The sequence below is a fragment of the Podarcis tiliguerta genome (assembly GCF_965153285.1).
Source record: "Podarcis tiliguerta genome assembly, chromosome: 12".
Taxonomy (NCBI): domain Eukaryota; kingdom Metazoa; phylum Chordata; class Lepidosauria; order Squamata; family Lacertidae; genus Podarcis; species Podarcis tiliguerta.
This window is the reverse complement of record NC_139545.1, coordinates 33,793,330-33,806,274: the sequence shown is the minus strand read 5'-3', so window position 1 is coordinate 33,806,274 and position 12,945 is coordinate 33,793,330. Positions and strand designations below refer to the sequence as shown.

General features: G+C 41.8%; 2 long non-coding RNA genes across 2 annotated transcripts in view; one reads left to right on the top strand and one right to left on the bottom strand.

The window, feature by feature from the left end:
- Positions 1 to 12,945, bottom strand: part of LOC310660775 — a 206,225-nt gene that overhangs the window by 180,899 nt on the left and 12,381 nt on the right. The window lies entirely within an intron of this gene.
- Positions 546 to 4,178, top strand: LOC310660778. The gene is made up of 3 exons (XR_014503638.1): positions 546 to 636; positions 3,738 to 3,903; positions 4,001 to 4,178. It is a non-coding gene; the product is annotated as an uncharacterized lncRNA (long non-coding RNA).

The following is a 12,945-nucleotide window of genomic DNA, read 5'->3' as shown; positions in this document are numbered from 1 at the left end:
CAGAGAATGTCAAGGAAAACCAGAAACATCATATTAGAAAACTTTCAGGCAATTATGCCATTGCAAAGGCATCTATATACCTGGTAGTTGTTGTTGTTATTGTTGTTTTTGGTAGCGATGAATGCAGTCTTGGAGAGGAATGACCATTGGGATTTTCATAAATGAACCATGCATTTCAAGGCCGAAGTTTTAATTATAATTGCCCATTTACAAAGAACCATAGTATGCTCTACTATAGCTTTCCAACTTTGGAATGCAAACCATTGGTGCCTATTGTTTTTCAGCCACAATAAATGAGGGCTTCACAGGAAGAAAACAGTTCCCCTTATCTGCTAAAGGCTGGCCTGCAGCATGTAACTATCAGCTGCTAGCATCACAGGGACTGGGAGGTAACCAATAGAATGTGTGAGGAGAGATTAGAATGAATTGTTGACGTTGGTTTTGCCTCATAAACGACAGTCTCTTGCATTTGCAAGTTGGCTGTTTGTTACATTTCTTTTTCCTTCAAAGGCAGTTTTGTCTTATCTGATGCTGAAACTCTTCCATGCAGCTTTGACCGCAGAAGCACGCAAGAAAGAAATCGGTTGGAAATTTGTTCATGTCTACCTCTATGCTTGACATTTATTCACTGATAAGGTAGAGCTAAATATTGACTTTTTGGTTAAGTTCAGATTAGCTGTCTGGTCTAGGAGCATTGATCGTAACCCATTATCTTTTTCCCATTTTGGGCCTCTGAGCTCAGCTGCCAAAAATGAGAGACAAAGGAATGGCAGGAAGAAAATTAATGTGCAGTAAAGATATCACTTTACTAGACAAAGCCACAATTACTGTTGACCTTTGATTTTATTTCCTGTCCATCTTGCATTCCAATAAAGTAATTCATATTTGCCTTGGCTTTCCTTTTCCCAAAGAAAACAATTTCTCTTCTGTCTACATGACAAGAAACCCTCTGCTGTTAATGCTGTTTGATAATAAATACAGGTGCTACCATAAGTACGCAGAATTAATGTGCAGTGCTTGCTGGTGTAAGCTTCAGTCTGTTGCTTTACTCTAACCCTATAAGAAGACTTAAGGACTTGGCCTGAAGGGGGAAAGAAGTAAGGGAAGAAGGAAAGCAAATAATGTTATTATATTGCCTTGCAGAAAGTCTTTGACAAGTTCCCAAGAGACTTCCGAGGAAATGAAACATCTGGAGTTGTGATGTCCACCCTGACATGGATTAGAGCAGTTTCAGACACTGTAGAGGGGTTAAATGAATGTGAATGAGGAGAGACTAGCGCTGCCATTTAGACCCTTGTCTTCTTTCATGCCAAACCTTCTTAAAGAGAAAAGGAAAGGATACATGGTTGCTTCCAGGTAACCTGTTTAAATTCGCATTCATCTTGATTTGTTTACACAGTATGTGGGGAGTTCAGATGTCCGCCATTTTTGAGAGTTTTTTTCTGATTTTTGTGTGTGCAGGGATGTTGTTGTTTGTTTGTTTGTTTGTTTTATCTGTGTGTGTGTGTGTGTGTGTGTGTGTGTGTTTTATTTCATGCCCTTCTTCCCAAAGGAGCCCAGTGGAAAACATTAGACAACTTCGTGTCTAATAGCAATTGCTATTCCATACTTTCCAAGGCATTTTCCTGTAAATTTTTAAATTGTAAAAATTCAATTGGGGACACTGAATAAACGGAATAAACAGAATAAACTCAAATGGCACAACCTGCTTTTGCTGGTATGCAATTAAATCCCACCAGGAATTCGCAACCGTCTGGAGGTGGTCCATGTCAGTTCTTCTCATGTCCACACCAGTTTCTCTACAGCCAATGAAGTAAGATCATTCCCTCTGTCAAGCTCAAAGTGAAGGAAGTGTCAGTGAGCTGGCAGAAGTCCAAACAACAGAGTCACCATTGTGCTTGTTGTCATTATGTATACACAAATAGCTAGCATAGCACGAGAGAATCAATACAACATGTTGGGTATTCTCTCAAGGCAACTTGTTAGATAATAACATAAGGAGATTAAACAGTCTTCAACACCTCCTCTCTTTTTTGGTCTCAACCTGTAATTAAATAATACCTACCCTGCATTGTAAAATGTGGTTCCTTGACGATGAAAGAAGCACATTAAGATACTGTCAAAAGTATGTTCAAATACTTTCCCCTGGAAAATGTTAAGGATTCCCAAAGCTCATTCAAGTTTAACACTCTCTCCACCCTCAAGTTCTCTTCTATTGCCATGTATTGTGCATAGCACAGAACATGCTTTTTGTGGGAGGGGGCACACCTCTCCTATGTGTATTTATATTCCAAATTATATTCCAGTGCAAAAGATCTACAGGGTGGAAATGTTATATGGTGCACATTCTATTCCCCTTGCAGAAGGATATTCTAAGCTTAACACAGTTCAACAGGTATTTGTACTGAAGAACTGACCAGATCTCCCAGCTGCATGGATAATAAAATCGTACCTGTACCGTACACTGAATGGAGGAGGATCCACAATGTTCCATCTGGCAACTAATATGCCACCAGCAAAAGCTCTTATCCTCCACAGACTTTTTTCTTTTAGTCATAGAATTATAGAATTGTAGGGATGAAAGGAGGGACGTGGGTGGCGCTGTGGGTAAAACCTCAGCGCCTAGGACTTGCCGATCGTATGGTCGGCGGTTCGAATCCCCGTGGCGGGGTGCGCTCCCATTGTTTGGTCCCAGCGCCTGCCAACCTAGCAGTTCTAAAGCACCCCTGGGTGCAAGTAGATAAATAGGGACCGCTTACCAGCGGGAAGGTAAACGGCGTTCCATGTGCTGCGCTGGCTCGCCAGAGCAGCGATGTCACGCTGGCCACGTGACCCGGAAGTGTCTGCGGACAGCGCTGGCTCCCAGCCTATAGGGTGAGATGAGCGCACAACCCTAGAGTCTGGCAAGACTGGCCCGTACGGGCAGGGGTACCTTTACCTTTACCTAGGGATGAAAGGGGACACAAGGATCATCTCATCCGACTCCCTGCAATGCAGGAAACTTTCACCCAATGTGGGAGCTCAAACCCACGACCCTGGAATTAGGAGTCTCATGCTCTGCAGACTGAGCTACCAGTTTCACTAATACAAGAGACATGGTGTTTTCTTGGGGGGGGGGGTTCACAGCTCACTGTTTTACAAGCCCAGGAGGCAGGAAGCAGTAACAGGCCTACTGCTGGCTGGGAGATGGGCATTCAGTTTAGCCTCCCCACTCCTTTTCTGCTGCACCTGCAGAACAGCAGCCTACTGGAGGAGCCAAAAAGTTTGGCCAACTAGACCTATCTATGAAGCACAAGAACTTGCCATGGCTATAGCTGGTTTCCAGGAATGACGCCTATTTATCCAGAATGGCATTGGGTCACTGCCAGCAAGCCAGCCCCAATACAGGTGAGGCTAAAGGGGTTGTGACCCTTTGGAGTGTGATGTGGGCATGGGCATTATGGGATCAGCTTGTTCCCAGGTGAGAGACTGGAGCAGCACTGGGAGGGTAGAGGTTGTGAAACAGGTGGAATACTGTGTCTATGGTGAAAGCATATCCAGTGCTTTCACCATAGACACAGTGCGATTGGTGACTATTTGTTGATTTTTCTATTTTATGTCATTTTGATTGATTGTACTGATTGAACTTTTATTGTATATTCATTTTTTTGGGAGTCTTTGGACACAAAAAAAGCAATGGCATAAATACAACAGAACATTTAGCTTTTGTTTATGACACTGGGGGGGGGGTTATGCAGGTGTCAAGGAAGAAGTGTATTTTAAATGTGAGTTGTAACTTTCATGTCAACGTCAGCAGGCTGGATCCAGAGACGCTTTTCCAATCTGAGGGTCTTTTTCCAGTGGAGGCAGCAGTCATCCCAAGGAGATGACATACTTTCCTCCAATGAAAGATATTCCATTGTAGTGAGTTTCTCTGGATCCAACCCAATGCCAACATTTATATTGTGTTGATTTTTGTAGGTGTGTGCAAAAATAAATTCAAAGTTGTTGTTTAAAAAAGAATGAACATATTTTAAGAACCCTGCAACTGCTTTCTACAGCAAGTTTTGAGGAAACCAATGCTGCATTTGCGAAAGAAATTCCCTGGCCTGGGAAAAATGTTTTCCTACCCAAATGAAATTCCAAGGCTAAGTCTGTAAAAGCCAGCATTTTTCTACCACTGGTTTTCTAACTTGTGTTTTGTTGCTTCTGTATGTTTTTAGTAGTTTGCCTTTTTAAAATCCTATAATAAGTAATGTAGTTATAAAGCTTAGAACACTATATTTGTATCTGTCATTTTAAAATAATCACCTTCTTCCAGTTGTATGGAAATGCCAAGCTGCTGCTAACATGTCAGAACACTCCAGTTTATAATAGCCTATTTACAGGCTTATATCTCAAACAATAATTCTATCTTCTTTACCATCACCTCACTCATCTTTGAAACTTTAGGAGAAAGAATAATTCGTTTACAGAAATGCCCACCCCCATTTCTTTCTTTTTTTAAAAGGCAGGATTCCCAAATCCCATTCAATTCCTTTTGGAGGGAGTTAGCATGTGCTTCAGTTTCCCACAGAAATCAATGGAACTTAAGTATGCTTAACACTGGTCAAATGATATTCTAGTTAAAGTTAAAGTTTGTAGCTACAAAGCAGTTTTCATCACTTAGTATTTCATAGACTCAACAAAGTTTATTGATATTGTTACCTAGTGGTTCCACTTTTTCTTGCATTCTTTCTTGGTCCTTTTGGATGTTTTATATTATTGTCAAACTTTTGGGTCAATTTCAATACTTGACAACTTTCAATTAATCTCCAATTTTTGCTTTAAAAGCTTTTTTCTTTATATTGTATCTTCATGCATTAAATGATGTGCTATATGAGGAATGTTTTCTGTAGACTAATCTAAAACATAACTCAGTTTAACTCAGTGAAACAAAGGTTGCTTCAAAATTATGTTTACTGAGTATTCATCCTGATTTTCTGCAACACCGTTTACAGGGAGGCTATACAAGATTGCCAAACACTGAGCATTTGTTTGTGTTTTCGGGGAAGTTATACAATATTGTGACAATCACTTGTTATCCCTTTACAGTGCATTTCCCCATCACTTTCCTTACTGCAAAAAGTCCATGTCTTTTTTGTGTGCCAAAGTCAAATCCACTTTGCTGATATGCAAGTGAATTCCACCCACTCTATAGCAATAGTCTGGAAGTTTCCTCAGTATCCTACTCTATGAGTGCTTATTCCAAAAGTAAATCCTTTATTAAGCCTGCAACCCAATAAACAAAAAAATCCCCTATGTATCTACCTTCCATACCCATGCTGGTTTGCTGCCTCCTTAACATTTCTGGGTCATCATTTGAAGCCAAGCAGGCTCACTTTGTATTCCCAAGTCTTTTCATTCTTCTCCAAATGTGACAGTCAAAACACACTCAGAACATCCAAAGATTAGAAACCATAACAACTTATCTGGCCCCACAAAATCACATGCCAAAACTATTGTTTACGCAGAACTGGAGGTAGAAAAGATACTTGTTATCTGCAGTGAATAATATTATATTATCATGTTCAAACTGCAGTTCTCTGCCCAATTATAAGGGTGGGGAACTCAAAATCCTGTAAAATATGAAGGCAAGCCTCAAAAGGAAATCCTTTTAAAACTGTATGACCATTTTTTTACTAGTTCTATTACTGCACAATTCATTAGTTGCACAGCTAATCAGCAGGAGCCATGTATTTTGATTAACTCATCATGATGTACCAGTTATATAAACAGGAAATGGCAATAGATTACATCACTGTGGATATTGCCTAGAGGATTACTTTTAATTCCAGAATTCTTGCAAAATTCAGCTTTCAAAATACAGATAACACACTACACACTATGTGGTCTTGGCTAAGGATTGTTCATGTGTTCCCAATCACATCCAAATTTTAAGAGGTGTAGCAATCAAGACTGCATTTTTATCCAAAGTGAAGGAAGCAATTATTTGCCCTTCTTCAGTGACAATCCCAAGAAGATTTGCATATGCTGCCTATGCTTGAATGATTGCAGACTGATTAGACCAGCCTTCCATCCTCCATATTGTTTTAGATGCAACTCCATCAGGCTCCAGCAGTATGCTTGCGAAGACTGCAGTTGATGGGAATTATAGCCCAAAATATCTGAAGGGAACCAAGCTGGGCAAAGCTAGATTAGACAGAGAGCATTAGCCTAATAAACGCAACTCATAGAATAAATTTTATTTATTTCATAAAATTTATGGTATACACTGCTTGGCTATAAAACAACAACCTCAAAGCAATTTACAAAAGATACAAGGAAAATCAAGAAAAAAATTACAACCCTACTTTAAAACATACAAAAGTTAAAATACTAAAAGAGATTAAGATTGCCCCAACTTTCTAAGCATCTGGAGAGACTATGTTTGATATGGTAATTGAATCCGCAGTCACCAACCAACCATGCCGCTGTCATCATTTCACCCTAATCCCTCCCACGAATCATGCCATTTTATTTGCAATAAGTTTAAACTCCTTTCTCTCCTCCTGCCCCAGTTCAGCACCATATCACCTACTATTTGTTATCTTATGTCTTTATCCTTTAGATCTGTTATGCATACCTGCTTATATGCTGCACACTGCTACAACTCTCTGGATCCTTCAATTTAATCTCCCTATCTTGTCTCTTAGCCGCTCCTTTATCATGGTGCCACCTTCATGTTACAGATGAAAATGACAGGAGGTCAGCACCAGAGACCAGACTCTCTGAATGCCATACTGAATTTTAAACTGGCAACTTGATTGTGTTCCTTTAGAAACACATCTTAGCTTTTGAAAAGAAAAATACGGAGAGGTATCGGCTATATGAAATCCTAACAGTATGCCCACTTTCGAGAAAGTTCCTTTGAAGGAGTCAAATGCATACCATAAAATAGTTATTTCATCAGGTGTGTGGAGTTTTTTGGATGGAGAAATCTCTCTCTTTCAATCATCCTCTCCCCTATTTATATATTTTTTTAAATGATAGGGAGTTGTGAAGTCTGTTGTCTCCAATGCAAGTGATCTCATTTAAATACATATGCCTTTGCCTTGCATTGTGTGAGCAGCCATGGAGTCCCTGTACCTGCAAAGCCTGGCCATCTAGGGTATATGAATAAATGGACACCACAATGGTCAGGGATTAAAAGGCCACAAATTTATTGATTTCAGAGGTAGGTAAATCTTTGGCATAGGCACTGGGCATGTATCCCTCTCAGCCTCCTAGTGGAGGGTCTGAAGCATGACAGGGTCTGCTTGGGGAAAGAAGGGGCCATCACAAAACACAGGTTTACATGCATGTCCCGACCCTAAGCACTGGGGAAGCTCTATGACCTGCTTCTTGCTCTATGGACAGAGACTTCAAGACCCCTCTAACGGGGTACCCTATAAATGCCACCACTGGAAGGGGGACGAGTCACCTCTTCACCCCCAAAGGTTAGGGGTGCTGCAGTGAAGACAAAACCTGCAGCACCCTGCAGAAGACAAAACTAGTGCTGCAGTGAAGACAAAACCTGCAGCACAAGGAAAATTCTTTCCCGGCTCTGAATATAGCAACCATCCAAAGACCATAGCAAAGCCTGCTGAGCTGGAAAGAAAAAGGGGGTTAAAAGAACAACAGCAGTGCCTAGGAATGGACCTGAGGGAAGACTGCATCCCTAAGGTCCGCTCCCCAAACCCCACCCTCCAGACTGCCACAGAAAGGCCGATTTGAATGATGTGCTTGGTGGAGGCCCACACACCTCCATGGCAGCCAGGGAGGAGCGGCAATGGCCACTTGTAAAATGCCGAGGCTTTGCAGGGAGAGGGGGCGCTGTGGTGGGCCGCAACTACCACTCACCATGGAGAGAGGTAAGCGGCCATTTCTCACTATATCATATGTGTATCTCCACACATTTGGAATAAAAAGTAAAGGTAAAGATACCCCTGCCCGTACGGGCCAGTCTTGACAGACTCTAGGGTTGTGCGCCCATCTCACTCAAGAGGCCGGGGGCCAGCGCTGTCTGGAGACACTTCCGGGTCACGTGGCCAGCGTGACATCACTGCTCTGGCGAGCCAGAGCCGCACACAGAAATGCCGTTTACCTTCCCGCTAGTAAGCGGTCCCTATTTATCTACTTGCACCCAGGGGTGCTTTCGAACTGCTAGGTTGGCAGGCGCTGGGACCGAACAGCGGGAGCGCACCCCGCAGCGGGGATTCGAACCGCCGACCTTTCGATCGGCAAGCCCTAGGCACTGAGGCTTTAACCCACAGCGCCACCCGCGTCCCCACATTTGGAATAGCTGTACTCTATTTGCATCTCCTTCTTTTGGTGGGAATTAGAGGCAGAAAACATTAATAGGATTCTCACATAAGGTAATTAGAATTCGGGACAAAGGCTTTTATAAGCATTCTGGATGTGCTGGGGGGAATTAAAGGGCTGAGCAGATTTTCAAACTATGCCCCACTCTCAGCTCTCAGCTTTGGTTTTGCTATAAGTTTTTGACCAGCTTAAAGGTATGCAAATATGATAATGCATTGTCTAGCATGTCCCTGAAATGAAAGTGTGTTTTCCTCTGTGTGTGTGTTCCCTCCTTCATGCATTTTCAGTGTTTTCTGCAGATCCTCAAAGCACTAGCGGCAATTGCTTTAGGGATGTTGAAAAGTTTACGGTGAAATAAACACACTGACTATCCAGCCTAATCAGGATTTTATTGGCTCACAGGCCTTTTACAATCCTGGCAGAGTGCGGCAAAAAGGAAGAAAGGCAGCAGTTCAAAACACAATACATTTAAAAGCAATACAGTATGTGAGTTTTATTTATGACCTCCTGATCCCAGGGAAAGAATGCAGTACGGATCCTGTGTGGTTTAGCAGTCATCTCATGGGGCCAGGAAGCTAGAAAAACTCTGCATTGGCTCTAATGAAGCCAGAAAGTATCTGAAAGAAAGCTGCCACGTTAACCAAGGTAGGTGGCCTGGGCAGTAGAAAATAAAAGTATTTTAAATAGAAAGACATGAAGAAACAAGAGGAGTGGAAGAGTGGAAGAAAGCCATAGTGTTTCAGGACAGAGGCAACGTAATAAAGGCTTTGCGCCCTCATAATTACTAATTTTTTTCCTACTTGTTTATGCTACCTTTGAAGAAAAAAGTGTCTCCAAGACTCTTCACAGATACTAAAACAAAAATTTCAAAATGAATAAGCAAAATAATTTGAAACAAATTCCAATCAGGTAGCCAATTATGACTCAACCCAAGATAAAGAAACGCATCACCAAGAAAAGCAGGAAACAGCTTTACATAAAATCTGCATGTGTTAATTTACATAGATGCAAATGTAGACATGATTGTTGTAGTTTAAATATAAATACCATACCCCTCACCATAGTGGGGATGTCTAAGCAGGTGACCTGTGCTGTACTCATTCTGCTGGACGAACTAGAGTGTTCTTCAAACAGATAGCCCTTCAATTAGTGGACTGGGCTCTGTAAAGTACAACACAGGGCCAGTCTCAAGTGGGAACAAATCAAAAACAAAGATGAACATAAGCAAACCTCTGAAGGGAATGCAGCTTACAGCTTTAAGAGCCACCGCTGAAAAGGCCCTGCTCCAAATGGAAACCAATTTTGGTTCTCAGATAGATCACACTTGGAGCAGAGTTTTTGTATATCAAGGAATGAGAGATTAATTTGGTGAATTCTTACCTTAAGTGGGATGGAAGTAATCTCCCAGAACAAACTGGAAGAAATCGTGCTAAACCCTGCAAATGAGTTTGTTGTCTCATTTACTTTCACTTCTTTACATTTTAAAATCTTAAGGAGTTTGTATAGATCAGGAATGCAGAAAACGGCCCATGAGAAATAAATCAATCATAAACACACTCATAGATAGTAAGGCCCATTGAGTTTGATGGGACCTATGTCTGAATAAATATGCTTAGGATTACACTGTGCAGGGGCAAATAACCTATAACACCTATCTTCACAGCCCAGAAACATCCAATTGCTCCAATTGCCTTAAGGTCAGCCCTGATGAGACTGTGCAGGGATTGGACCAACAAGCCCTGCACATTCTAGGTCCCCGGTGTCGCCATTCAGAGTTCAGACTCAAGGACTTGTTATGGAAATAAAGGGGGGCACTTATTGGAAATCAGTTTTGTCACCTCTTCCTCCCCAGACTCCAAGACAATGAGCCCAGCCACCTTTTATTCACAGTCGCATAAGCACTACACTACAGCATGGCCATAAACTTGTACGTTCAACCACTGAAATATACACCCGATATGTAGCAATGGAGATTTATGTTACTGCTTTATGAATTAACACTGTGTTTTATGAATAGACTCTGTATTTTGTGAATTACCTAAGAGCCGCCAATAGGGAACTCTAGAATCTGACAGCTAACCAATTGGGAACTACCAAAGAGTGACCCCTATTGTTGAAAGCAGGTGACCAGCAGGGAATGCTTCAGCTCAGCCTTTGCACTGTTGACTGAACACCCCCTGCTCTGCAGATAATGGAGAAAGCTTGTAAATTGTATCCCTTCTGGCATCCTGGCCAACTCTATTACGCTGGTGTAAACCCTGGTGCACCAGAAGCACAGAATAGCAGCAAATAAAATCTTCTCAGCAACTGATAAGACTTGTCAACCAGTTCTTCCAAAGACTTCCTAAATTATAAAGCTCCAAAATACAGGCCAAAAGAGAGCAGGTCTGGGAAGAGCGAGGCATACAATGGGCAGCACCAGTGAAAATGCCCTGCTCCATGTAACTCCATGTAACTCCTGCCCTGTCATTTGATAGAGTGCCCACTTGCCCTCCTTCCTGACATGGAATGCTCTCTATTGGAGACTCTAGGTTCTAGTTGGTTAATTGGTTTGGCAGCTACAGGAGAGATATGAGATTCAGGTGAGGGTGGTCAGATGCCCTAACCCTTCCCCACCCCAAAAAAAATTTTTTATTCATTTTATAACACAACTAAACAACACAAACAGAAAAACAAACAATACAAACAAATTCTTGTCTTATCCTTATTTTTTCTAAACATTGTTAGGCGAGCTTCCCCAAGTCCCCCCTATCTGATTTTTATTTTATGAGATGCTTTGTCAATCCCAGCAGGTATATAAGAGGACGACGCAGCCTGCCCAGGCCTCCAGCCTACCCCCAGTACATCACACAACCATGCACCCAGGAGTGAAAAGAACAGTCAAAGTGCCCATGTGGACTAACCCTAGCTCTTAGTAATCTGCTCTTCCCTAGAATTTCCCTGTACTTTGTACTCTCAGTGATATCATGCTTCTAACACACAGTACACCTAGGCTGCAATCCTATATTGAAAGTCTCACTGAGCTCAGAGTAACTTACTTCTGTGTAAGATTGCACTGTAAGTGTCAATCAGTGTCCATTTTTAACGGCAGGCACCAAACCCCTTAGGAAACATAGAGGATGCCAGTGGCAACTTTAGCTGCCCTTACAAATAAAACAAGAGCACAATCAAATCTAAAGTGACATCACAAGAACCATCCAGATAATTTCCCTTTCAGACGTTTCAGTAAAGGGTCGCAATAAAGACAATAATTATCTGAGAGTAGGAAATGGAGCAGACATAACCCATCTTTCATTCCAGTCTGAAGGCTGCAATTTCGTGGTTGTATTCTGTTCCTAATGCCATGCATTGACTATTAGCAGATTTCCTTCCCAGACTGGATAGAAGTGGATGTGTTTCAAAGAGGCTTCAGGAATGTCCCATATTCCTGGTAGCAATTTTTAGAAGCCTGCTCTTTTGAGTGACTGGCTTTTGAATGTCTTTAAAACAAGACCTGTCAAACAATCTGTGCTAGATCAGTTAAGTGAGTTATGGGGCTGAATGGAATGGTTGGAGACAGACTGCTTGCCCAGAACCCCTGATCCAGTGCAAGCAATTCAATATCCTACTCAATATTTGGTAGAGGCATCTTCAAATATGAGTGTTTTTTACACATATTTATACACTGATGACATCTTGTCAAATGGAACAGATATAAAGCAGTAACACAAAGAATCCTGGAGTGTGATCTTGCACTGAACAGATCACTTCCATTGCCCAAGTACAACACACTTCTCCTGGCTTGGCACAGCAGATATCATTGACAGTTTTCACCAGCATTCCATATAGATCTGAACAACAGCTACAACACCTTGCAATTTCATGCTTACATTGAATCCCAAAGGAAAGTCTCCAGAGACCTGACAGTACCTGTGGAATATTATGGCTTTTTGAGCACAGTCCTCTGCATGAAGTAGGAATGGGAAATAAATTTGATTTGGTTCACATTTAAACGCGAACCTACCTAATTTGCATGCTCTGGAACAAGAAGCCAATTAACATACAACTATCCTTCAAAATTCACACTTCTCCTACTTTTGCAACTCAGATTTCCAGCCAACAGAAGCAGCCAAGATGCTATGGTATAGTCTCCCAGTCCCGCCCTCCGAAACAAATCCTACAGGTAGAAGTGGTATAAACTACTGAGCCTCTTGGGCTTGCCAAGTAAAGGTCAGTGGTTCAAATCCACACAACGGTGTGTCCCAGCTTCTACCAACCTAGCAGTTCAAAAGCATACCAATGAAAGTAAATAAATAGGTACCGCTGTAGCGGGGAAGTAAACAGTGTTTCAGTGCACTCTGGCACGCATCACAGTCCTTCGTGTGTCAGTAGCTTTAATTTGCTGAAATGAGCTCCACCTCTGCCACTGAGCTGCTGTGATGTCTTGGAACGTTCATAAACATTCTAATGCTTAGTGTCATCAATAAGCTATCAACACAAAGGGGCTAGGAATAAAAGGTATTATGTTCTATGGACAGGAAGGTAGGAATGACTAGGTGTGTTGAATTTCAAAGGTGAGCTATCATTTCTTAGGAGTGTTTTATGCATCACTTTCTGGTGACTGCATTGTTATAGGAAAGCATG